The 22,416-nt window shown below is 40.7% G+C and overlaps 1 long non-coding RNA gene across 1 annotated transcript in view; it reads left to right on the top strand.

Annotated features, from left to right (window-relative positions):
• Nucleotides 1-15,358, top strand: part of LOC110255722 — a 40,414-nt gene extending 25,056 nt beyond the window's left edge. The window contains exon 4 of the long non-coding RNA XR_002336433.1: nt 14,874-15,358. This is a non-coding gene — a long non-coding RNA (uncharacterized LOC110255722). The remainder of the gene's footprint in view (nt 1-14,873) is intronic.

Genomic DNA, 22,416 nt, shown 5'->3' with positions numbered 1-22,416 from the left:
GATCTGAGCCACGCCTACGACCTACACCACAGCTCACAGCAATGCTGGATGTTTAACCCACTAAGCAAGGCCAGGGATCGAACCTGCAACCTGATGGTTCCTGGTCAGATTCATTAACCACTGAGCCACAATGGGAACTCTAAGGAGTGTTCTAATTTCATTCTTTTACATGTGGCCTGTCCAGTTTTCCCAGCACCACTTATTGAACAGGCTGTCTTTTCTCCATTATATATTCTTGCCTCCGTTGTCATAGATTGGTTGACTGTAGGTGCGTGGGTTTAATTCTGGACATTTGATGCTGTTCCACTGATCTATATTTTTGTCTTTGTGCCGGTATCATACAGTTTTGATGACTGTTGCTTTGAGGTATAGTCTGAAATCTGGGAGCCTTATTCTTCCAGCTCTGTTTTTCCATTTCAGGATGTCTTTGGCTATTCTGGGTCTTTTGTGCTTCCATACACACTTTAAAGTGTTTTGTTTGAGTTCTGTGAAAAATGTCCTTGGTAATTTGATAGAGATTGCATTGAATCGGTATATTGCCTTAGGTAGTATAGTCATTTTGATAATATTAACTCTTCCAATTCACAAGCATGGTATATTTTTCCATTTTTTTGTGTCATCTTTGATTTCTTTCATCAGTGTCTTATAGTTTTCAGAGTACAGGTCTTTTGTCTCTTTAAGTAGGTTTACTCCTAGGTATTTTATTCTTTTGGATGCGATGGCAAAGGGGACTGCTTCCCTAATTTCTCTTTCTGTTCTTTCATTGTTAGTATATAGAAAGGCCGTTGATTTCTGTGCATTCATTTTGTATTCTATGACTGCCAAATTCATGGATGAGCTCTATAACAGTTTTCTGGTAGAGTCTTTAGGATTCTCTAGGTATAGTATCATGTCATCTGCAAATAGTGATAGTTTTACTTCTTCCTTTCCAATTTGGATTCCTTTTATTTCTCTTCTCTGATTGCCATGGCTACGACTTCCAAAACTATGTTGAAGAGTAGTGGCAAGAGCAGACATCCTTGTCTTGTTCCCAGTCTCAGCGGGAATTCTTTCAGTTTTCACCATTGAGAATGATGTTCGCTGTGGGTTTGTCACATATGGCCTTTATTATGTTGAGGTAGGTTCCCGCTATGCCCACTTTGTGAAGGGTTTTTATCAGAAATGGGTGTTGGATTTTGTCAAAGGCTTTTTCCGCATCTATTGAGACGATCATATGGTTTTTATTCTTCAGTTTGTTAATGTGGTGTATCACACTGATGGATTTGCGGATATTGAAGAGCCCTTGCATCCCTGGGATAAACCCCACTTGATCATGATGTACAATCCTTTTAATGTATTGTTGGATGCGGTTTGCTAGTATTTTGTTGAGGATTATTGCGTCAATGTTCATCTGTGAAATTGGCCTGTAGTTTTCTTTTTTTGTGGTATCTTTGGTTTTGGTATCAGGGTGATGGTGGCCTCATAGAATGAGTTCGGGAATGTCCCTTCCTCTGCCATTTTTTGGAATAGTTTCTGAAAGATAGGTGTTAGCTCTTCTCTAAATGTTTGATAGAATTCGCCTGTGAAGCCGTCTGGTCCTGGACTTTGGAAGTTTTTAAATCGCAGCTTCAATTTCAGTTCTTGTGATTGGTGCATTCATCTTTTGTGTTTCATCTTGGTTTAGTCTTGGAAGATTGTACCTTTCTAAGAATTTGTCCATTTCTTCTAGGGTTTCCATTTTATTGGCATATAGTTGCATATAGTAGTCTCTTATGATCCTTTGTATTTCTGTGATGTCCGTTGTTACTTCTCCTTTTTCATTTCTAATTTTATTGATTTGAGTCCTCTCTCTTTTTTGCTTGATAAGTCTGGCTAAGGGTTTATCAATTTTGTTGATCTTTTCAAAGAACCAGCTTTTCGTTTCATTGATCTTTTTTATGGTTTCCTTCATTTCTATTTCATTGATTTCTGCTCTGATGTTTATGATTTCTTTCCTTCTTCTAACTTTAGGTCTTGTCTGTTCTTCTCTCTCAAGCTGCTTTAGATGTAAAGTTAGCTTGTTTATTTGAGTTTTTTTTTGTTTCCTGAGGTGGGCTTGTATTGCTATAAACTTTCCTCTTAGAACGGCTTTTGTGGTATCACATAGTTTTTGGAGTGTTGTATCTTTGTTGTCATTTGCTTCTAGGTATTGTTTGATTTCCTCTTTGATTTCTTCAGTGATCCATTGGATGTTTAGTAGCATGTTGTTGAGTCTCCACATGTTTGTGTTTTTTGCAGTTTTTTTCTTGTTGTTGATTTCCCATCATATAGCATTGTGGTCAGAAAAGGTGATTGATTAAGAAAATTATATCAAAGTTACCAAGGCTTGATTTGTAGCCAAGAATGTGATCAATCTTAGAGAATGTTCCATGTACACTTGAGAAGAATGTGTATTCTGTTGATTTTTTTATTTTTATTTTTTATTTTTTATTTTCTGGCCATTTCTTGGACTGCTCTCATGGCATATGGAGGTTCCCAGGCTAGGGGTCGAATCGGAGCTGTAGCCACCAGCATACGCCACAGCCATAGCAACATGGTATCCGAGCCGCATCTGCAATCTGCACCACAGCTCATGGCAATGCCAGACCCTTAACCCATTGAGCAAGGCCAGGGATTGAACCTGCAACCTCTTGGTTCCTAGTCATATTCGTTAACCACTGAGCCATGACGGAACTCCTATTCTGTTGCTTTTGGATGGAATGTCCTATAAATATCTATTAAGTCCATCTGGTCTCATGCTTCATTCAGGCCCTGTGTTTCCTCATTGATTTTCTATCTGGATGATCTGTCCATTGCTGTAAGTGGGCTGTTAACGTCCCTGACTATGATTGCATTATTGTCAATTTGTCCTTTAAGGTTCTTAGCAGTTGCCTTATATATTGTGGTGATCCTATGTTGGGTGCATAGATATTTAAAATTGTTATATTTTCTTCTTGCATTGATCCTTTGATCATTATGTAGTGACCTTCCTTGTCTCTTAAAATAATCTTCATTTTAAAGTCTATTTTTGAGTTCCCATTGTGGCTCAGTGGTTAACAAATCCGACTGGGAACCATGAGGTTGTGGGTTCGATTCCTGGCCTTGCTTAGTGGGTTAAAGCTCCAGCATTGCCGTGAGCTGTGGTGTAGGTTGCAAACGCTGCTTGGATCCTGTGTTACTGTGGCTCTGGCATAGGCCAGCAGCTACAGCTCTGATTTGACCTCTAGCCTGGGAACCTCCATATGCCACAGGAGCGGCCCCAGAAAATATTAAAAAAAAAAATCTATTTTGTCTGTTATGAGTATTGCTACTCCAGCTTTCTTTTGATTCCTGTTTGCATGGAATATTTTCCTCCATCCTCTCACTTTGAATTTGTATGTGTCTCTAGAAGTCAAGTGCGTCCCTTGGAGACAGCATATATATGGGTCTTGTTTTTGTATCCATTCAGCCAGTCTGTGTCTTTTGGTTGGGGCGTTTACTCCATTCACATTTAAGGTAATTATTGATATGTACGTTCTTATTGCCATTTTATTAATTGCTTTTGATTTGTTTTTGTTGCTCTTTTTCCTTCCCTCTTCTCTTGTTCTCTCCTCATGGTTTGAGGACTATCTTTAGTGTTGTATTTGAATTGATTTTTCTTTGTTTGTGTATCAATTGTAGATTTTTGGTTTTCAGTTATTCTGAAGTTTTTTTTTTTTTTGGTCTTTTTGCTATTTCTTGGTCTTGGGCCGCTCCCGCGGCATATGGAGATCCCAGGCTAGGGGTCCAATCGGAGCTGTAGCCACCGGCCTACACCAGAGCCACAGCAACGCGGGATCTGAGCTGCGTCTGCAACCTACACTACAGCTCACGGCAATGCCGCATCGTTAACCCACTGAGCAAGGGCAGGGATTGAACCCGCAAGCTCATGGTTCCTAGTCGGATTCGTTAACCACTGCGCCACGACGGGAACTCCTATTCTGAAGTTTTGATATGTGTCTATATGTATGTGAGATTGTTTTCAGTTGTTGGTCTCTTAATTGCAAGTTCATCTCCAGTGTCCTGCATTTGTACCCACCTCTTTTCACAATTTCTGATTTTGGTGGCATAATTGTGCATGGATAATTTCATATCTTTACTGTATATATACCTTTACTGGTGAGCCTTGTCATTGTGGTATTTTTATGTCTGGTTGCAGCCTTTTCTTTTCTGCCTAGAGAAGTTCCTTTAGTATTTGTTGTCAGGCTGGTTTAGTGTTGCTGAATTCACTCAGCTTTTGCTTATCGGTGAAGCTTTTGATTTCTCCTTCAAATCTGAATGAGAGCCTTGCTGGGTAAAGTAATCTTGGTTGGAGGTTTTTTTCCTTCCATCACGTTAAGTATATCATGCCACTCCCTTCTGGCCTGCAGAGTTTCTGGTGAAAAAACTGCCAAAAACCTTATCAGGGTTCCCTGGTATGTTATTTGTTTCTTTTCCCTATCTGCTTTCAAGATTTTCTCTTTGTCTTTAATTTTGGTCAGTTTGATTAATATGTGTCTTGGTGTATTTCTCCTTGGGTTTATTTCATGTGGTACTGTTTGTACTACCTGGATTTGAGTGAGCGGTTCCTTTCCCAAGTTAGGGACGTTTTCAGCTATTATCTCTTCGAATAATTTTTCCATCCTTTTCTCTCTCTCCTCCTTCTGGCACCCCTATAATACAGATGCTGATTCATTCGCCATTGTCCCAGAGTTCTCTGAGACTCACTTCATTTGTTTTCTATCTTTTTTCTCTTCTGTTCCACATCAGTGATTTCCACTAGTCTGTCCTCCACCTCACTTACTCGTTCTTCTGCCTCCTGTATTCTGCTATTGGCTGCTTCTAACTTTTTTTTAATTTCAGTTATTGTATTTTGTATCTTCTTGGTTATGTTTTATATTTTGTGTTTCTTTGCTCAGTATTTCCGATAAATTATCCATCTTTGCCTCCAGTTTATTTCCAATGTCTTACATCCTCTTCAGCATCAAGAGTCTAAAGTCTTTTTCTGGAGGCTGAGAATCTCCTGATCACTTAGCTGTTTTTCTGGGGTTTTTTCTTTATTCCTCATCTGAAATATAGTTCTCTGTCTTTTCATTTTTATAGGTTTTTGGTGTGGTGACCTTTTTACATATAATAGAGTTGTAGCCTCTCTTACTTCTGGTTTCTGCCCCCCTTGTGGCTGAAGTTGGTATGGGGGCTTGCTGTAGGCTTCCTGATGGGGGGGACTGATGCCTGCCCCCTGGTAGGTGGAGCTGATTCCTATCCCTCTGATGGGTGGGGCTTTGTCTCTGGGTGAGATCAGAGGTGGCTGTGTGGTGGGGGGTCTTTATGCAGCCTGTTTACTGAGGGGCAGGGCTGTGATCCCACCTGGATTGTTGTTTGGCCTGGGGCTTCTCAGAGCTAATGGGTGGGGCTAGATTTTCTCAACAAGGCCATCTCCGGAGAAATGCATGCTGCTGAATATTCCCAAGAGCTTTTCTTCCAGTGCCCTCCCTCCAGAACAAGCCACATTCACCCCCTCTTTTCCCAGGATGTCCTCTAAGAACTGCAGTCAGGTCTGACCCAGATTCCTATGGAGACTTTGCTTTGCCCTGGGCCCCAGTCATGTGAAAGTCTGTGTGCGCCTTTAAGAATCAGGTCTCCTTTTCCCCCATTCCCACGGAGCTCCTGCACACGAGCCCCACTGGCCTTCAATACCAGATGCTCTGGGGCTCTTTCTCCCAATGCCAGATCCCCACGCATGGGGACTTGACCTGGGGCTCAGAACTCTCTCTCTTGTAGGTGAGTCTCTGTGATACAGTTACTTTCCAGTTTGTGGGGCTTCCCACCTGGGAGGTACGGAGTTGCTTATATCATGTAATCACCTCTCCTAACTCTTGATGTGGCCTCCTGTTTGTCTTCCAGAGTAGGATATCTTTTTGAAAATTTCCAGCCCATTTGGTGGAAGATTGCTCAGCATTTGGTTGTAATTTTGTTGTTTTTAGGAATGAAGTTGAGTTCCAGTCCTTTTTTCCACCATCTTAATCCCCAGGTTCATTACTGCTGAGCCATGAGAGGAACTCCTAACCATGGCTGTTTTTAAGTCTTTCATCATTGATAGTTATTATTTTGTTTTGATGCCTTTTGCAGAAATGCTTTGTCTTCAAGGACACTCATGGAAAGGACCTTGGCAAAGTTTTTGACAACTTTGAGATTATAAAATAGAACTGGGTAACAATTTCCAAAACTAATGGAAAAACTGTATTCAAGCAGCAGAAGAATTAATAACATGAGGACTGAATGAACTGATAAGGATGATTATAATTTTTATGAATTTTGGTTTGAATCATCACTGATTTTTGAAAATATTTTCTTTTTCTAGATTTTTTTTTTCTTCCTTTTTTGGCTGCTCCATAGCATATGGAGTTCCTGGGCCAGGGATCAGATCTGAGCCAGAGTTGTGACTTATTTTCAGCCTATGCTGCAGTTGTGGCAATACCAGATCCTTAACCCACTGAACCAGACCAGGGTTAGAGCCCAGCACTGCAGAGATGCAGCCAATCCTGTTGCGCCACAGCAAGAACTCCTGTTTTTCCAGATTTAAGAAAATATTTTTTTCTTTTCTCTTAAGCTACCAGCAGTTTGGCAAAATACGCTTTTGTGAACAAAGACGAAACATTTATCTTTCTTTCCCTACCTGATTCCTCCAGAATTCAGGAAAACTCTCCATGAGTATTTTTACTTTCTATGGCAGTATAAGTTATTTGCATAAGTTCACAAAGAATCTCTTCTCCTTGTGACAGACACAACTGGAAACATTCATTATATTATCAAAGCTTTGTCTGGAATGTCATTTTTGAGTATGCATAGAATCAGATATACCAAACAGCTTTAAAGAAGTAGAGTTGACATTGTGGAAATAATAAAGTTCCTTGGAAGAAGAGCCTGGTGCCTTGCTTACAGGGTTTCTGACAGCCTAAACAGGTGAGTAAGCAAGGTCACTTCCTGTCAGTTACAGAAACCTCAGTATATTTTGGAAACTTCTAGAAGAGGGGAATTCGCCCAAATCTATAGTTATTGCCTGCAAAGTCAGATGTTAAGTCCTTAGCATGACTTTCTAGCCTTAAGAGTCTTTTAAAAGCCCAGTCTGAGATTCCTTATGAAAAGTTCCAGCAAAAGAGATTTAAAATAGCCTATACGGTCAACTGCTATTCTTGCTACATTTATGTAAACAAGGAGGCCAAGTTTGTTGAAACTAGTTTTATTTGGTGAACAAATTAGTCTTTTCCTTTTTTAAGGCCACACCCATGGCAATTGGAAGTTCCCAAGCTTGGGGTCAAATCGGAGCTACAGCTGCCAGCCTACACCACAGCCACAGCCAATGCAGATCCAAGCTGCGCCTGCAACCTACACCACAGCTCATGGCAACAATGGATCCTTAACCCACTGAGAGAGGCTGGGGATGAAACCTGCATCCTCCTGGATACTAGTTGGATTCGTGTCCACTTCACCACAACAGGAACTCCCAACAAATTAGTCTTAATTTTGCTGTCTTAATTTGACTATCTAATAGGGGAGATTTTAGAAGGAAAATCATTTTAGTAGCACATCTTTTTGGAGATTAGAGTCTTTAAAATTTTTTTAGGAGTTCCCATTGTGGCACAGCAGAAACAAATCCAACTAGGAACCATGAGGTTGCAGGTTTGATCCCTGGCCTCGATCAGTGCCTTAAGGATTTGGTGTTGCCATGAGCTGTGGTGTAGGTTGCAGATGCTCCTCGAATCCTGCGTTGCTGTGGCTGTGGTGTAAGCTGGCAGCTATAGCTCCAATTCAACCCCTATCCTGGGAACCTCCATTTTCCTTGGGTGTGGCCCTAAAAAGCAAAAACAAATTTTTTTTTTTTAAATTGCAATTGATTTATAGTTGTGCCAATTGGATACTAGATTTCATTTCTGTTAATTATATTTTAAGTTTTTGCTACTGGATCTTGAAAACTTCTAAGTTTCTCAAATACATGGTTACAGATCTCCAAACTAATGTTTCCAATTTCCTTCCACACTTTTGATTTGGAGTCAATAAGACTGAAACTGCCCTTTTCCCGGAAACCCTGGAAAGTGAATGTGAACAACCTGATATAAACTTAAGAGAGATAGCTACAATGTCTCATGTTTAGGCAATCTTTGTGCCTATTGGCTGACTGAGCTACTCAGAAAGTTTACCTAAACACCCAATGACATCATCAGAGACATTCAAATTGCAAAATATGCTTTGACCTTGACATCTAAAAATCTATAACAATCTCAACTGGCTACTTTCAGGACTCAAGACGCTGGGTTTATAATTTGCTCTAGCCACTAACTTTTGTTTTGCTTTTGTTTCCATAGAAATCTCTCTCTCTCTCTCTCTCTTTTTTTTTTTTTTTTTTTTTTTTTGGTCTTTTTTTTTTTTAGAGCTGTACCGGTAGCATATGGAAGTTCCCAGGCTAGGGGTCGAATCGGAGCTGCAGCCTCCACTCTACGCCACAGCAATGCCAGATCCAAGCCACATCTGTGACCTATACCGCAGCTCATGGCAACTCCAGATCCTTAAGCCACTGAGCGAGGCCAGGTATAAAACCTGCAACCTCATGGTTCCTAGTCAGATTTGTTCTCCTGCGCCACGATAAGAACTCCAGAAATCTCTCTTATTGAATCCCTAATTTATGCAATATAAGCCTAACTTTGAAACCCAACCTGTATCACCCATCTCCTAAAATGAGACATAGCTGTTTAACTCAGTTGACTTATTCTCAAGACAGACTGGTCCAATAAAATGTGGAGCAATCTATTAATTTATCCTCTGAATTGTGAAACTTCTTTAAAGTTTCAAAGACAAGACTGAAGGAAAACAAAATATACCACCCCCAAATAGACCTCTTAGGCATATTGATTATTTAAAGCTGGTTTTGTTTTGTTTTTAATTTTATGGCTGCACTCACAGCTTATGGAAGTTCCCAGGCCAGGGACTGAATCCAAGCCACAGCTGTTGCAACCCTGGATCCTTTAACCCGATGCCCTGGGCTAGGGATCAAACCTGCACCTCTGCAGTGACCTGGGCTAATGTAGTTAGATTCTTAACCCACTGATCCATGGGTTAAGCTGGTTATTTTTAAGAAACAGTAGTTTCTAGATTTTCTAAAGTTTTAGTCATCCTCCTCTTCCTGGCACTGAAAAAGACACCCTTACAAATGGAGATTTCCCTTATTAGTATAAATCCCATACAAAAGGGTCACTTCTACTCGGTTTTCAGAGCTTCATCTGTGTCTGTTATTTTTTTCTCCAAAAGAACCAGCTCAAGATAATCTTTATGCCAAAGATGCATATTTTAGGGTGGTATATTCTGTTCCTCTTCATATATACACTATACCTCAATAAAACTGATCTTTTTAAAATGCCTGTTTAAGAAGATCAGAAAGTATAAGCTGAAAGGAGAGAGCATTTGTTGGGCAGGATCTAGATATATTGAGTTTGCAATGATGAGAATTGTCAAGGACCACAGGATCTCCGGGCTCCTGGAAAAATGCCTGAACTTCAGGGTTTCCTATCTAGGAGCCACCTAGGCAGGGACAACACTAAATGCACTCTTTTGAGAACGAGGGTACCTAGGAGAAGGTGTGAGGAATTTTTACAATCGTGAGGCACTAGCATAGTCAATGAAGGGGAAAGAGTTGGAGGCAGTAGAGGAAAAACAAATTAATACTGTGTCCTGGATCCCAGGGAGAGTGGGCTGACGTTAAAGGAGACCGAAGTCATTTTAAGCTGAGCACTAGAATTCTCTTCCTAAATGAACAAGAACATTTCAGATACAAAATTATTTAATTAACTTGCAAGTGGTTGAAATGTGGCTGAGGTGCCCTCTGCTGGTAGTATCCAAAAGCAAATGTATAAACAAAATCGTTGAGAAATATGAGGAAAATCAGCTCTAGTTTTATGTACACTGTATGTTAGGAGTAAATATAATTAACTTGGAAACTCTACTACTCTTAGCTAGCTTTATCCAAAATAAAGGGGTGGCAGAGTTCTGCTGTGGCACAGCAGGTCAAGGATCTGGCATTGTCTGTGGCAGTGCAAGTTCAATTCCTGGCCTGGCCCTGTGCAGGATTCAGGGTTGCCACACCTGCGGTACGGGTAGCAGCTGCAGCTCAGATTCAATCCCTGGGCCTAGGAATTTCCATATGTAGTGGATGCAGCCAAAAAATTTTTCAAAATTAAAAACATTTAGGAGTTCCCATCGTGGCGCAGTGGTTAACGAATCTGACTAGGAACCATGAGGTTGCAGGTTTGATCCCTGGCCTTGCTCAGTGGGTTGCGGATCTGGCGTTGCCATGAACTGTGGTGTAGGTTGAAGACGCGGCTGGATCCACATTGCTGTGGCTCTGGCGTAGGCCGGTGGCTACAGCTCGATTAACCCCTAGCCTGGGAACCTCCATGTGCTGCAGGTGTGGCCCTAGAAAAGGCAAAAAGAAAAAAACAAAAACAGAAACAAACAAAACAAAACAAAAAAACTAAAAACATTTAAAAGTAAAATAAAGGGGGTGGCTCAGTGGGTTAAAGATCCAGTGTTGTCACTGCTGTGGCTCAGGTTTGATGGGTTTGATCCTGGCCTGGGAATTTCTGCATGCTATGGGTACAGACAAAATAAAATAAAATAAAATAAAATAAAATAAAATAAAATAAAATAAAATAAAATAAAGGTCTTGATAGACTTCCATTTCTAGTCAAGCAGTAGAAACGGGTTGGATTTATCTTCTGTTAAAAACAAGACAACAGGTCCAAAAGAATTCACTTAAACTCCCATTAGCAGTCCAGGACTTAATTACAATTTCAGTTCTCCCAGAAAGAGTCAAACAAGAATCAACTGGTTAGCATTAGTTAGGTAATCTACCTGATTGACCCCTGCCATCCCCTAAGGGTAAACTTGTAATAACCGATCTACTTTTTTACCTAGTATGATTTCCTTGTTCCTGCTCCCTTCCACCTATAAAAATCTTTCATTTTGTGCAGCTCCTTAGAGCTCCTTCTTATCTGCAATGATTTATGGATCATTGAATAAAGCCAATAAAATATTTTAAAATTTGGGAGTTCCCATGTAGCTCAGCAATAACAAACCTGACTGGTATCTATAAGGATGTGGGTTCTCTCCTTGGCCTTGTTCAGTGGGTTAAGTATCCAGCGTTGCCTTGAGCTGTAGTGTAGGTTGCAGTTGCAGCTTGGATCCTGTGTGGCTACAGCTCCAATTTGACCCCGGCCTGGGAACTTCCCTATGCTTGGATGCAGCCCTAAAACGCAATTTTATATATATATAATATATATATATAATTTTATATATTTAAAATTAAAATTTATTCAGTTGAATTTTATATTTTAATACTTCCCATTTGAAACAAATAAGAAATCATACAAAATAGATGAAAATTATTTTGAAATAATGGTTTTCAGAAATTGTACATCATGCAACACAGGCTAGTGATACTCCTCCTGACTCCCACCCCCACCCCACCCCCAACCACCACCACCACCAAACAGGAAACAAATCAGGTGAACCCTGTGATTGCCCTGGAGAATGTTTCTAGGCCACAGCTCGGGGACTAGTGACTCAGGCAGAGCTCTGCAATCTTCCAAGTATAGAAACAGAGCCACATGAGTTCCCGTCGTAGCACAGCAGAAATGAATCCAGCTAGTATCCATGAGGATGAGAGTTTGATCCCTGGCTTTGCTCAGTGGGTTAAAGATCCAGTGTTGCCATGAGCTGTGGTGTAGGTAGCAGACACGGCTCAGATCTGGCGTTGCTGTGGCTGTGGCATAGGCTGGCAGCTGCAGCTCTGATTCTGTCCCTAGCCTGGGAACCTCCATATGCCATGGGGATGGCCCTAAAAAGAAAGAAAAGAAAAGAAACAGAGCCAGGAGGCCAAGGAGGCCATGGTAGCTAGACTCTACAGTGAAAAATACTACAAAGGAAAAAATAACATGGTCTGCAGAGGGTCCTGTTCAGTGTTCAGCTGCAAATGCATGTTTATGAGGAAACTGCCTGAGGCCAGCAAAGAATTTCCTGGAAAGAGATGGAGCATTCCCCAGAGATCACAAAGAGCAATGCCTATTCTTACCAGCCAGAGTGGAAATCTTCATAATTCAGGAGACATCAGGTAAAGCACAATAATGGGGCAAAGTTATCCATAGAGTAAAAGTTGTTCTCATCCTGAATAGAATAGGTTAAAATAAAACTTCAAAGGTATCAAACAATTTCCAAGGAGATTATCTGTCTCCCAGGAAAATGTCGAAAATACGTATAGGGATAAAAATATAACCAGCCTCCAAAAAGGCAACAGTCACAATGTCTGACATCTAACCAAGATTTACTAGGTATGCCAAGTCTTTTGTTTTTTGGATTTTTGTTAGGGCTGCACCCGTAGCATATAGAAGTCCCCAGGCAAAGGTCGAATTGGAGCTGTAGCTGCCAGCCTACACTATAGCCACAGCAACACCTAATCTGAATGCAAAATCTTAAATATAACCCATAATAAAGATGGAGGAAAATCAATCAATAGTTTTTTGTTTGTTTGTTTGTTTGTTTGTTTTTGGCCTACAGGACATGGAAGTTCCCAGGCCAAGAACTGAATCTGAGCCACATCTGCTGAAACACCAAGTCCTTTAACTCACTGGGCAGTGCCAGGGACCCAACCCTCACCTCTGCAGTGACCCAAGCCCTGTTTCCCACTGCGCCACAGCGAGAACTCCTCAAAAGCTCTTATTAAATGATGATAGAAGAACGTTAAAAACAGTAATAACTGTGTTCCGCATGTTCAAGAAGGTAGAAGAATGAGTGAGCATGTTAAACAGAAACATAAATGACTTAAAATAAGGCTCGTAGGGATCAAATACATAATCTCTGAGATTTAAAAAAATATACTAGCTGGAATTAACTGCAGATTAGAGAGGGAAGAAATATTCTTGAAACTGAAACAGAAATTGTAATAGTAACATAAACTTAAATCACATACAGAAAATTGACTGAAAAATATTAGCAAAGCAAGAGTTCTATGGTGCAGCAGGTTAAGGATCTGGCATTGTCACCACAGTGCCTTGAGTCAGGTGAGTGTTTAGTCCTTGGCCTGGGAACTTCTGCATGCCAGGGGCACAGCCAAAAAAGAAAAAAAAAACCACAAAACACAAAAAAACAAAACAAAACATCAGTTAGCTGTGGGGCCATTGAGAAATAGCATACGGTAGGCATAATTGACATCTTTGCCATTCTCCTTTTTAAGCATTCCATTTCCAAACTCTTTTTTTCCTACTGTGTCCACTTAAACCTTAAAAACAAAACAAAACAAAAAAAAAACCTCATTCTTGAAACTTCCACCTGCAGACTATTAAAACTACTCTTGAAAATCTGCAATAACTGAACTCAATGAAGTCTTCATATAATTTCATCTTTCAAATCCAATAGCTTTTACAATTTCTCAGTGACATACACACTACCTAATCCTTGAATGCGAATCCTTGTTTGCTACCCTCATTCTGTGAAGTTGATAAATTTCCTGTCTTCCTCAAAACTTTGCTGTCAGTCATCTGATTTTTCCATTCCTCTGTCCCTGAGTTTTTCATATCCCTTGGATTTTCATAAAGTCACAAGATTTCCAGGTTGGCAGAGATCTGAGATACAATCTAGTCTGACCTACTCATTGTTGAATACCTGATTTATGCTTACAACATTTTTATCATATAGTTATCTAGCATTTATATGAAGACCATCCATCATGGACACTTCTCTCTATTCCACCATCAGCAGCTCTGATATTTAGACTTTTTTCTTCATATTAAGCTGAAACAGTTCTCTCTGAAACTTCTGCCAAATGATCTGGTATCTTATCCACCCTTTGTTTCCACTTTAGTCTATTAATACCTCTAGCATGGAATACTTCATTAGTTTGATGATGTCCACTGTAATACTTCTATCTTTTTTTTTTTAAGGACCGCAGGTGCGACATATGGACTTCCAGGCTAGGGGTCAAAATCAGAGCTGTAGCCATCGGCCTACACCACAGCCACAGCAATGCCGGATCCTTAACCCACTGAGCAAAGCCAGGGATCTGACCTGCAGTCCTCATGGATACTAGTCGGGTTCTTTACCGCTGAGCCACAATGGAACTCCCTCTTCTATCTTTCAATTCACTCAGTGTATAACAATTCTTTTCTGATTAATCTTAAAATACAGTTTTAATCCTGTTATGTCTCTCTCTTACTTAAGAACTTATATGTGCTCCCCTAATTATTTTTCCTTTCAAAAATGTTTTATTGTTTTCACTGTCTTCTTCTGAATGTCATTCATATGTAGATACACAATATATAATATGTAAAGGGGTATTGCCTTTACTCCTCCACTTTTCCTTTAGAGGTAACTCACTGTTGTGAGGGATTTTTTTTTTTCTGGTATATTTCCAGAGATGCTCTGGACCTTTTATTAAATGTGTATCATCTGCCTGCCTCTGATGATAGGTTGTTTCACCAATCACCTTCGCCCTTGAACAACACAGAGGGCAATTTAGCAATACCTGTCTAGTATACCTGCTCTTTACCTTGCTTTTTTTCCACTTAACATATTTTAGAAATCACTCCACATCTGTTTATATAAAGCATTGTTTTTTTCAATGTCTACACAGCACAGGGGCTGCACTAGGATGTTTAATAGATTCCTAATGAGCATTTTTTCCAATTTTTTTGCTATTAAAACAAATGCTGCAGTGAATATTCTTATACATATATGAAATATGTGTGTGGAGTAAGATTGCTGGAAGTGGTATTTCTTGGTTAAACTGTATGTAGGAGAAATTGATGGATATTGCCCTCTGTGTACTTTCTTTCAAGGGTGAAGGTAACTGGCAGAAGATAACATCAGAGAAGAGCAAAGGAAATGAGTTCCTGAAACCCAGGTAAAAAATCTAAGAATTTAAACTCTAAGAAGACTGCACAGAGCTGAAGATACAGCAGCCATCTCTGCCAGAAGGGCAAGCTTCCCTGGACACCGTCGCTGGGAAGAGGATCCCATCAGGTCTTCAAAACTTGTCTTTGCTGCACTCAGAAGAGGGTTCTGGTCTTCTCAGACCCCCTGGGATCTAGAGATCCCAGCTTCATGTTTGACCAGTGATGGGAACTGCTAATGACCCCAGCTCCTTCCTAAAGGGTGAGCCTAAGGTCAGTGTCACAGGATAAGTTTCCTAAGTGGATGATTCCCTTAAGGTCCAGGCTTTAGGCTCTGTGATGTTATGCTTCCCATAGAGAAAATGTGCCAATTTAAACTCACCTGGGAGTTCCTGTTGTTGCACAGTGGAAACAAATTCGACTAGCATCCATGAGGATACAGGTTTGATCCCTGGCCTCACTCAGTGGGTTAAGAATCTGGCATTGCTGTGAGCTGTGGTGTGGGTTGCAGACTCGGCTTGGATCCGTGTGGCTGTGGCTCTGGTGTAGACCAGCAGCCGTAGCTCCAACTTGACCTCTGGCCTGGGAACTTCCATATGCCACGGCTTCGGCCCTAAGAAGCAAAAAAAAAAAAAAAAAAAAAAAAAAAGGTAAATAAAATAAAAAATCCAAACGCTCACAAACAACACGTGACTGACTGCCTATTTCCCCACATATTCATCAACAGAACGAAGTGTCAATGCTTTTGCCTTTGCCAATTCTGACAGGTTAAAAAAAAAAAAAGATTTAATTTTTGCATTTCTCTCATGTGTGAGGTTGCACGTCTTTTCATAGAATAATAATGAAAAACCTCTATGTATGTAATCCTAGCAAGGCCAACTCTTTTACTTATGCACTTAATCCCCACCCTTCTGTCATATTTAGAACACCACCCAGCAATTTTCTCTTCTGCAACATCAATTTTTATTCTTTCTACTGAACCTTTTCAACATACACAAATGTCATTTCATTCTTCTTTGAAAATTGTTTCTTCGAATTCCCTGGTGGTACAGTGGGTTAGGGATCCAGAGTTGTGCCTGCTGTGGATTGGGTCATCTTTTACCCAGTGCCTAATTCATTCTCTCTCTCTCCCTATTGTGCAGCAAATCTTGGCAGACTTTTCTGGAAAGGACCAGAGAGTATATATTTAAGTACTGTGGGCTGTATGATTTCTATCACTTCTTCTCTCTCTTTTCTTTGGCTTTTTAGGGCCATACCCATGCAGCACAGGGAGGTTCCCAGGTTAGGGGTCGAATTGGAACTTTAGCAGCTGGCCTACACCACAGCTACAGCAATGACGGATCTGAGCCACATCTAAGATCTATATCACAGCTCATGGCAACACTGGATTCTTAACCCACTGAGTGAGGTCAGGGATGGAACCTGAGTCCTCATGGATACTAGTTGGGTTCATTACTGCTGAGCCACGGTGGGAACTCCTCTGTCACAACTTCTTATCTCTGCCCCAGAGGGTAGCAGTAACCCCAGACAACACTTGAATGAATGGGTGTGAAGTCCTTCACCTTATAGTTTAGCCATCCTGCTTTTCGGAAGCAGTCAGGAAGAAGCTGCAATTACTCTGTACCTTTCCCTTTGCCAGCTTCTAGCTGGGATCTCTAGAACAGAGGCTTCTGGAGGAAGAGCTCCCTGGTGCCTCAACAGGTTGAGGATCCAGCATTGTCACTGCCGTGACGCGGGTTTGATCCCCAGCCCAGGAGTTTCTGCATGTCATGGGCACAGCCAAAAAAGGAAAAAATTAATTAAAAGTTACTTTATATTTACCATGAGTATAATGGCACAAATTTGTTATATTTATAGTTCTCTGGGTCAGAAGTCTAAAATGGGTACGACTGTTCTAAAAATCAGGCTGTTCGCAGGACTTATTCCTTTCTGAAGGCTCGAGGAAAGAATTGTTTCCTTAATTTTTCCAGCTTCTAGAGGCACCCACATTCCTTGACTTGTGACCTCTTCATCCGTCTTCAAAGCCAGAAGTGGTCCCTTGAGTCCTTCCCACATCAAACCACTCTTTCCCTCTGCTTCTATCTTTGTGTCGCTTTGTAACTCTCTGTCTCCGTCTTCTGCTTCCATCCTCTACTTTTAAGGACTCTGTGATATCATTGGGCCCAAATGACTGATCCAGGGTAATCCTAAAGTTAGCTGATTAGTAATCTTTTTTTTTTAATCTTTTTAGGGCCGCACCTGTTGCATATGGATGTTCCCAGGCTAGGGGTCAAATTGGAGTTGCAGCTGCTGGCCTACAGCACAGCCACAGCAACACCGGATCTTAATCCACTGAGTGTGGCCGGAGATCAAACCCTCATTCTCATGCGTACTAGTCAGGTTTGTTACCGCTGAGTCATGATGGGAACTTCTGATTAGCAGTCTTAATTCTAGTTGCTACCTTTAGTCCCCTTGGCCATGTAATATGATATATGAAGAGGTTCCAGGGGTTAGGATGTGAGCATCTTTGGGGCCAGGGCATTATTCCACTCACCATAGGCAGGGGTCTGTGGGACTTCCTCAGGAGTTTCAGCTCCAGTCAGATCATCCAAGAATTCCACAGATGGATGTTTCTGAGAGGCTGCGGCTCTGTGAAGGAGGTTCTCCTCCACACCTTCTCTGGGCAAGTGCCTGCAATTTGAACCCAAGGTCCAAACCTCTTTTTGTCTCTTTTTCAATGGACATGATACCAATAAATGACATCAATATATGAATAATAAAGTTTCCTCTCCAGGGCTTTTGCCCTTCTTCTTTTTGGCTATACCCATGACATGTGAAAGTTCCCAGGACAGAGACTGAATCCGTACCATAGCAGTGACCTTAGCCATTGTAGTAACAATGCCAGATCTTTAACTGCTGCACCACGAGAGAATTCCCAAATTTAGTTTCATATTTTTGCATATTTTAAGAGGAATTTTTTAGCTGTAAGTCACAGAAAACCCATGCGGTTTATGCAATTAATGGTTTATCTTCCCAACAAACAAGACCTCTGGAGGTAGCAGCGGTGGCATTGGCTTGGGGACTTAACAACATTAGCACCGTCTCTGCAGGTGTCTTTTCTTGTCCTCATAATCAGGAGGGGGCTGCTGCACCCAGCACCATATCCACACTCTAGGGAAGAAGGAGGGGCAGAGCAAAGAAGGCACTACTAGTCATATCATTTTTCCAGGGGAAAAAAAAAAACACCTTTTCAAGCCACACCCCACACATATGCATAGACTTCCCTTAATGTCTCAATGGCCAGGACCCTCACAGCTGCAAGAAATTCTGGGGAAATGAGGGACTGTATTATGATTGATTTAGAGCAGTCATGGTCTAATATCTGTTGATGGGCATATTGCTGCCACAAACAGAATTTCTACTTGGTTAGCAGAGGGGTGTCAGGCTTAGTAAATACATATACAGTTAAATCTGATTTTCTGACAGTGTAGAAATCTTTTCAGCATGAGTATGTAATATTTGGGACATATTTATGCTACTTATTTGAATTTCAGATTTAACTGGGCATCCTAAGTTTTATCTGGAAACCCCAGGTTATCTCAGAAAAGAGGAAGTGTATGTTCAATGGGGAACTTTGAAGATTTGCCATGAGAGGGATGGCATTTTATTCTGAAATTGGAATCAATGGTGGAAACATTTCAGGTCTCATCCACAGGCTGATGGGGGAACTCTTCTGTGACAAAATCTTTAGGGGCATTGTGACCTTCCATTCATATAATCATAGGCTCTTCTGTGCAAGCTCCAGATCAGACAAGTCTTCAGTGGCTTTGACAGAGTTTTCCACTCTGATACCAAGTCATACAGCTTCTCCTTTCCAGCAACATCTGTCGTACTCATCCTAGTGCAGAAATTGTTTAATTCTGCAAAGAAAAATAGAAAAGTAGGAAATTAACAGAAGCAGCCAAAATTCAGTTCTGCTGAAATTAATTTATACCCTTCTTTTGACTGATTCAACTACTGGTAATGATAGGGATAGTAATTTATAACTTCAGCACTCAGAGAAAAGTTTAATTAAAAATATGAAACTAAATTTGGGAGTTCTTGGAGTTCCCATCTTGGCACAGTGGTTAACGAATCCGACTAGGAACCCTGAGGTTGCAGGTTCCATCCCTGGCCTTGCTCAGTGGGTTGAGGATCTGGCGTTGCCGTGAGCTGTGGTGTAGGTTGCAGACGCAGCTTAAATCCTGTGTTGCTGTGGCTCTGGCGTAGGCCAGCAGCTGTAGCTCCGATTAGACCCCTAGTCTGGAAACCTCCATATGCCATGGGAGCGGCCCTAGAAAAGGCAAAAAGACAATAAAATAGAATAAAAAAAAATAAATAAATAAATTTGGGGGTTCTTTTGTGGCACAAGGGGTTAAGGATCTGACATTATCACTACTGTGGCTTAGGTCACTGTAGTGGAGTGGGCCTGATCCCTGACCTGGGAGCTTCTGTATGCTGCAGGCATTACAAGAAAGAAAGCAAGAAAGAAAGAGAGAGAGAGAGGGAGGGAGGAAAGAAGGAAGGAAGGAAAGAAAAAGAAAGGAAGGGAGGAATGAAGAAAGAAACAAAATTTAAAACACTAATTTTTAGAATAAAAACTCCATTCCTATCAACTCCTTTCCTCTCATTCTTTTTTTTTTTCCCCACTGTAATTTAAATATTCTGTTACCACCCAGGATATAGGTTCTGTGGCTTGGTCAGACCAGGGCCTTTGGTCAGGTTTTTTTTTTGACATTTGTTTTGAGCCATAGCTGGTGAACAGAAGTATCTCTGGAATCACACAGATAAATTGCTGTGGAACAAGGTCAAATTATTTTGCTGTTGATTCTGACTACCTGTGAGCATTTCTCACAGCTCTTAGTCAGACTTTATTATTAAAACCGAAACCATATTATTAGTTTTTAAAAAATCATAATCACTTCTTCAGAGTTCAAGTTTCTCAGACCTGAATTCAGAAATTAATATTTGATAATTCCAATCAAATTGCCTGTATCCACCATTAAAATTCTCCATACTCTTTGGTCCCAGGAAACCTGAAAGAATAATATGCATTTACCAGGTCTCAGGCCTTGAGCGCAGCAACACCTTCTACAATCCCTTTAATGATTCACCTGTGCCCTTCTTTGTATGAGTCACATTTTTCCATTGAGTATCAAATTTGCCATCAGTGAAGCAGAAAGCGATGAAAATATATAACTAACTTAGCGGATGTGAAGTGCTTTGAAGAAAATGATTTTGCCTAGTAGATGATTCTGTCCAGTCTAGGGCAGCGGCTCTCAAACTTGGGAATTATTCTAAGAGCTTTAAAAAAAATACTGGTGCTGGAGTCTGTACTAAGGATCCTGATTTAATTGCTGTAGAGTATGGCTTGGATGTCCATGCTTGTAAAAGCTCCCCAGATGATTCCAGTGTACAATAAAGTCTGAAACCAGGGAACACTGTGCTCCAGAAACTATAAAGAGGCCTCTATCAGAGGGACCACCTCCTAGACAAAGTCCCTTGGTAATACCCTGTAGGCATGGCCTTCATTCTTTCTGCTGGGCTTTGCTCCCTGGAACCCATAACCAAGGGAGGCAGGACAGTGGGGAGAGGCAGGGAGAGGGGCAAGACCTGAGCTACACTAAGGGGGACTCACCCAGATTGGAACATCCATCTGAAAGACACTCTGGAATCTGACCGGAACAAACTGGAAACACGATACCTCTTGTAACTCAAGTTCTTTCTGCCCAGGTGGGGAAATGTAAATTGCTGTCACCCTTGCTCAGCACAGCTTTAGTGAAGCATAGGAGCTGGGAAGGGTTTGTTCACAAGGCAAACAAAGTCTTCAGCCTTAATGTAATTCCTCCAGTTTCCCTGAAGATGGTATTAATTCATAGATGGATGTAGGATAAAGACCTGAAACTTTCCTGGGCGTTGACTGCACTGCTCTTAGAAGAAAATGTCAGAGAGGTGGTGTCTGGAACTGGAAGAGAAAGGCTGCCCTAGAGCTGTCTGGCCAAAAAGAGAGGTTTGGGAGGAGAGAAATCTTGGGGGTGGGGGGAAGTGATAGAGGTGGGGAGGGGAAGGTGGGCAGAATTAATTTATTTAAAAGTAAAAATCCCTTGCTGTACAGTGGGAAAATAAAAAAAAAAAAAGAATTTAATTCCAAGTGACCACATGAAAAAGCATACATTTCCAGGCAAGGACAAGTGTGAAAAAGAAACAGCATAGTTGCAATACCTCAGAAATGTGTAGATGAGTATCAAGAATATTTAAACTGGCAATCCATAGGTCTTTACTTAGATTCACAGATACATATTCCTTAGTGATCTCTGACCATCCTTTAATATCTCAATCTAAGATTCCTTATAGGTAAAGTAGAAATGATAATTACTATATTACCAATTTGGCAGGATTGCCTAAATAAGGAAATGAAATAATAGGTGAGAAATTACTTTGAAAATTTAAAAAATACATTATATATATGGGATCTGGACCACGCTACATGATAAATTCTGTGGGGATATGTGTGAATTCTGTACTTTCTTTGTAATTTTTCTATAATTCTAAAACTATTCTAAAATTTTTTAAAGTTTATTAAAACATTGATAGAATATGAAATAGACTTATGATTTTAGGAAAGTAAGAGTGATACCAAATTTCCAATTTCTAATAAAGATCTCTATTTTAAAAACTGAATTGGAAGTATCAAAAAAAAAAAAAAAAAAAAAAAAAGGAAAATCCTAAGGACTATGCCATCAAATCCCTCTCCTGGAGCTCCAGTATCCTGAATAAATTATGCAACTAATCCTAGTGCAAAGAGTGTATTATTTTTGAACAGCTCAGAAGAGAGAATATTAGAGCATGAGTCACAATATAAAGAAAGTGGCACTCAGCTTATACAAAAAATGGGGAGTTCTTGTTGTGGCTCAGCAGAATGAATCTGACTAGCCTCGATGAGGAGGCAGGTTCAATCCCTGGCCTCGTTCAGTGGGTTAAGGATCCTGCATTGCTGTGGCTGTGGTGTAGGCCAGAAGCTTCAGCTCCAATTCGACCCTAGCCTGGGAAACTCATATGCCGCAGGTGTGACCCTAAAAGAAAAAAAAAAATTGGTTTGCTCCCATTGCCAACAAGTATATGCAGACAAATATTTAAAGACTGTTTCCTTGAAAGAATACCAGGTATTAGTCTTCTGAGGTGCCCACATGTCTGTTCTGCACTGGGCAGAAAAATAGAGTTAGGAGGTGGCTTATGGTACTAGTTCTCAAACTCTAGCATGGATTGGATTCACTAGGAGGGTGGATTAAAACACAGATTGCCACCCCTGGAGTTTCTGATTTAGTAGGTGGTAACATTTTTAACATGTTCCCAATTGATGGTGAGACTGCTAGTCTGGGGACCCCCCTCTTTGGGAACTTCTGGTTCATCATGCTCTCATAGAAATTACCCCCTAGTCTAGTGTTTTTTGTGGTCTGTTCTTTGAAATTTT

Source organism: Sus scrofa, chromosome 1 (assembly GCF_000003025.6).
Source record: "Sus scrofa isolate TJ Tabasco breed Duroc chromosome 1, Sscrofa11.1, whole genome shotgun sequence".
NCBI lineage: Eukaryota > Metazoa > Chordata > Mammalia > Artiodactyla > Suidae > Sus > Sus scrofa.
This window is presented reverse-complemented; position numbering and strand designations above follow the sequence as displayed.